General features: G+C 42.6%; 1 long non-coding RNA gene and 1 pseudogene across 1 annotated transcript; both read right to left on the reverse strand.

Moving 5' to 3' along the window:
* Positions 1-5,450, reverse strand: part of LOC112075824 (R3H domain-containing protein 1-like) — a 42,594-nt pseudogene that overhangs the window by 6,686 nt on the left and 30,458 nt on the right.
* Positions 16-5,301, reverse strand: LOC139025855 (uncharacterized). Its single transcript, XR_011477499.1, has 3 exons — positions 5,271-5,301; positions 5,020-5,110; positions 16-1,983 (listed from the first exon to the last, which is right to left on the reverse strand). It is a non-coding gene; the product is annotated as an uncharacterized lncRNA (long non-coding RNA).

Here is a 5,450-nt window from a genome sequence, read left to right on the forward strand (position 1 = left end):
TCTTCCTCCTCCCCATCAACAACCATCTTAAATCTCTCCTGAATCCCACATCAACAACCCTCTTTAATAGATACATTTGTTGGGTATGATGGGGTTAGGGTGTGTTGTGAATAATGCACACTTTTCCAGTGACCTTCTGATAGGATACAAATGTAAAACGAACTAAACATGAAAGGAATTTGGCCTGCCACCCTATATAGTGCACTACTTTTGATACGTTAGCAGGGAATGGTGGACTGAACAGAGAGGGTTGGAGGAGGTTGGTGAGAAGGCCATTCATTTTAGAAAAGCTCAAATAGAATAAACCATCAATGAGATGCACCAAGGTTCTCACTTTTACCTTCAAAACCACTATCAAACAAAAACTTCTTCCTTTGTGCCAGTGCAAAGATACATTTACTGTGTAGAAAAGTGAGAATAATTTAGCTACCATATCAGTGATGATTATTGTGAATGAAATTGGTGGTCAGAGTTTATACAAATGGAATTGGATGGGGTGTCTTGTCTTTAGGGGTGTTTGGGAGAGGGATGACAGGGGCACCAGAGTCCAGTTAGAAGGCACAAAAAGAACATTCTGTTGGGCTAAGTCCCAAACAGAACCCTATTCTCTAGATAGTGCACTACTTTAGACCAGGTCCCATAGGGCTCATAAAACCAAGCCCTATGAGACCTAAGTAGTGCCTATATAGGGAAATAGGGTGCCATTTGGGACACAACCTTGTTCTAGAAGACTCTAATCTGCTGTTTTAGTAGCAACCAACTGACTAAACAGGAGACTGACTCGAGGCGCGAATACTAACTTGATATTATACACCAGCACAACTCAGTTTCGTGTAAATAAAGCTTTTACGTCAATGGGACATTTTAAACTGAAATCTGGAGTTATCGTTGCAGATCTCAAATCAGAATCCGGCCCAAAGAGAGACACTCTTGCCAATGAGACACTTGGTATATTATCCTCTTGTAATGAATGAGTACAACCCTGCTTGGGTGTTCTGACTGCAGCTTTTAACAAACATAAAACAAAATAAAATAAAACATGCTGCTCCTTTACCATGTTCTGTCTGCAAATAAAATATGACACTTTTGGAACTTCAAGCTTTTTTTTCTGTCTGTGTCTTTGTGTTTCAACATTGGTGTGTTGTCAGATCCTTTTTACACATTTTCATCTCAAAAATAGAGAACGTTCTAAAGGCATTTCCAGAAAGCCTCTACAACTCAAGTGAAAAGCTGTTAGATAATGCCAACCGAGTGATACTCCATCAGTCTGTCTGTCAGTCCGGTGGGAAGTGGAGACTAGTGAGTGATGCTGCAGAAGAGGGGTGTCTGGTTGGTTGGCCAATGGCAGCAGTGGAGGTGGAGGGGCCATGGCGAGGGCCCGTGACAGGCAGCCCCTCATAGCACCCCGTGGGAGACCCTAGAACAACCTCTCAGGGCCCTAGTAACATATCACCCCACCCTGCTATTGAGAGGTCCTCTCCTGGTTGGCTGGCTACAGCACCCCACCCTGCTATTGAGAGGTGGTCCTCTCCTGGTTGCTGGCTACAGCACCCCACCCTGCTATTGAGAGCTGGTCCTCTCCAGGTTGTGAAACTCAGAGTGTCTCTTGCTAGTTCTCAGTTTGAACGTTGGGTAAGGAGGGCCCAGGGCGGCAGGGCCACTGTGTCTGAGCAAGGCGTTCTGAGCTGCGTACCTGGAGGGAAACACAGCCAGGATGGTGTAGGTGGACGCCAGGTCGTTATGGTTACTACTGGGGGTTTGAACAGGAAGTAGTGTCAGTGTTTGTGTCACCGTTTACCGTCCCCCCCAGCCCCACAGTGCTTCAGCAGGGTTTCACCAGACTGGTTCTGGTGTTGGTGCTGTTGGGTCTCAGACAACCACTTGATCATGGCCCCTCCTCTGTATAGTTCCCCCAGGAGAGAGTCTGCCTCCGTACGACTGATGCCCTCTGGTAGCTCCAGCACCTCCAGACTCCACTGTTCACTGCAGAGAGAGAATTGATTGATTCACCAGGTCAGTTATTGACAACATGATCTTTTACCACTTACTGCATGGAGACCAACAGAAGCTGATCATCTCTAGTGGCAACAGGGATGACATTTAGTTTGTGTTTTTGGGGAGTAATTGTGGACCAATGAACACTACTAGAGTGATTCAATAAGGATAATTTTCCTTCTAAAATAAAATCTTGCTTGTGGAATCCAATCCAGTATGTGAGAGAGATCATTATATCCCTAAACCTAGGTACACCAGTTTATGTATTTAGCCAGGTGGAATTCTGCCTAGTCTATAAATTCTTCTTCTTACATGACGAAATACACTCCCGTATGGTCCTTCAGTTCACACAAGTGGTTTAAATGAGAATCATATATACACAACAGTACCAGTCAAAAGCTTTCTAACATCACCTATCATTCAGGGTTTTTCTTTATTATTTTAACTATTTTCTACACTTGTAGAAAATAGTGAAGACATCAAAATGTGAAACGCATATAGAATCATGTAGTAACCAAAAAAAGTATTAAACAAATCAAAATACATGTTATATTTGAGATACTTCAAAGTAGCCACCCTTTGCCTTGATGACAGCTTTGCACACTCTTGGCATTCTCTCAACCAGCTTCATGAGGTGGAATGCATTTCAATTAACAGGTGTGCCTTGTTGAAAGTTAATTTGTGGAATTTCTTTCCTTCTTAWTGCGTTTGAGCCAATCAGTTGTGTTGTGAGAAGGTAGGGGGGGTATACAGAAGATAGCCCTATTTGGTAAAAGACCAAGTTCATATTATGGCAAGAACAGCTCAAATAAGCAAAGAGCAACAACAGTCCATCATTACTTTAAAACATGAAGGTCAGTCAATCAAGAAAATACTTGCTTGGGCCAAGAAACATGAGCTATGAACATTAAGACGGTTGGAAATCAAATTTGAGATTTTTGGTCTTTGAGACGTAGAGTAGATGAACGGATGATCTCCGCATGTGTGGTTCCCACCATGAAGAAGGTAGTGTGATGGTGCTTTGCTAGTGACACTGTCTGTGATTTATTTCGAATTCAAGGCACACTTAACCAGCATGGCTACGACAGCATTATACAGCGATACGCCATCCCATCTGGTTTGTGCTTAGTGGGACTATAATTTGTTTTTCAACAGGACAATGACCCAACACACCTCCGGGCTGTGTAAGGGCTATTTGACCAAGAAGGAGAGTGATGAGGCCTCCACAATCACCCAACCTCAACCCAATTGAGATGGTTTGGGATGAGTGGGACCGCAGAGTGAAGGAAAAGCAGCCAACAAGTGCTCAGCATATGTGGGAACTCCTTCAAGACTGTTGGAAAAGCATTCCTCATGTAGCTGGTTGAGAGAATGCAAAGAGTGTGCAAAGCTGTCATTAAGGCAACGGGTAGCTATTTAGAAGAATCTAAAATCTATTTAGATTTGTTTAAACACGTTTTTGGTTACTACATGATTCGATATGTGTTATTTCATAGTTTTGATGTCTTCACTATTATTCTACAATGTAGAAAATAGTCAAAATAAAGAAAAACCCTTGAATGAGTAGGTGTCCAAAACTTTTGACAGGTACTGTTTTTTATTTTTTTTGCTAGGTTGTTTATAAATATTATATTAGAAAAAATATTGTTCTAAGACTCAAGTGTGATGATCAACAGGAATCCATTCACAGACCATTATTATTTATACTCCAAAATAAATAAAACTGAACTGGGTTACATAATCAAATCACATATACAGGGTTTTTTCTGGATCAAAACGGGGCTTAGGTGGTGGGTGTGGTTATGGGCTTGGCCAATGGTGATGTCACCAACATACATTTGAGGCTGTCCTATTGGCCGGAGTGACAAAATGTTGTTTAAAAGCTAATTTCCTGCAATTCTACACATTTTGCCAAGGCTTATGTCTTCTGAGTGACAAACAAAATGAAAAAAATGGGGTCTCACGTCATGACAAAACTCCTGAATGCATAATTTTTTTAATTCTCCTCGTCTAGCTTTTATTTAGGTTATTATTAGTTCTCAAAGACGATATTATTTAAAAATATATAGGTCAATTATATGTTCTATGTGCCTAATATCCGGTTTTAGTAGTTTGAGGTGGAACTGACAGCGTTTTAGCAACATGAAATCTTATAAAAATCTGATCACCCCCCCCAGGGAGAATGACACTTTCATTAAAAACAAAGTACATTCTCTGACGAGCACTTAGATATGGTCATTTTCACATTTTCATACTTTCATAGAATGTTTGGGAACTGACAAGTAAGGTATTTGTTAAAATTCTATAACAATATATAGTGGGAAAGTGACCGTGCCTTTGGACAATTAATAGACACTGCAGTAAATAAACCCCAATAAGAACGTGTATGTCGTGTCCAGAACCAGACTACACAGACCGGTGCCCCATAGCCAATCAAAGTTACAATACGCATATATGCAAATAAGCCATTTGCCACACGGACCTGCCARCATTCACTTTGAACTGGACTATGTGTTTACAGGCAGTAGGACCTGCCATCATTCACTTTGAACTGGACTGTGTGTTTACAGYCAGTAGGACCTGRCATCATTCACTTTGAACTGGACTGTGTGTTTACAGGCAGTAGGACCTGTCATCATTCACTTTGAACTGGACTGTGTGTTTACAGACAGTAGCAACAGTGCGACTTTAGACCATTAGAAAGCATTTGCKAAAAGCCACAAAAMKCACCTGAATGGATACATGCCAATATGTAAATACCACGGAGTCCTCTTACATTTGGGAACGTCACAGTCCTATTGATCAAACAACCATGAACTGGTAGGCTCTCTCCCTCCCTAAGATCAACAACTAAGGTCTCTCCTCGCTCGTCCCAAGGGTCATGGTCTCGCTCGTCCCAAGGGTCATGGTCTCGCTCGTCCCAAGGGTCATGGTCTCGCTCGTCCCAAGGGTCATGGTGGTCCGCTCGTCCCAAGGTCATGGTCTCGCTCGTCCCAAGGGTCATGGTTCTCTCCTCTCTATTACCTGGGTCACCTACACTAAGATCTGATGATAATGACTTCCTAGGCGGTGGTCTCCTCCCTCGCCCCCCTTGATGCCGGATTCCCATTGGGCCCTGAGGGAAAAGGAAAAGGAGGCAGACATGTTGACTGGACTGAGGTTTTATTGTCTACTTTTTTCATCTTTTAATCTTACATTTTCACGTCACAGATTTGGCCATTTTGTCGTACAAAAAAACCTTCTTTGTCAATGGTGTCTGTGTTCTGAGGACTCACGTGGTGGTGGTTGGGGATCATGTGGTGTGTGTGTGTGTTCTGGGACTCACGTGTGGTGGTGGATCATGTGGTGTGTGTGTGTGTTCTGAGGACTCATCCAGTAAAATCTCTCCTAGAAGGTGCTCGGATTGGGGGATCTAGTCGTCTCGTTGTTGCTCATTCTGTGTGGCGCTCACCGCT

Source organism: Salvelinus sp. IW2-2015, unplaced genomic scaffold (genome assembly GCF_002910315.2).
Source record: "Salvelinus sp. IW2-2015 unplaced genomic scaffold, ASM291031v2 Un_scaffold3424, whole genome shotgun sequence".
In the NCBI taxonomy this organism is placed as follows: domain Eukaryota; kingdom Metazoa; phylum Chordata; class Actinopteri; order Salmoniformes; family Salmonidae; genus Salvelinus; species Salvelinus sp. IW2-2015.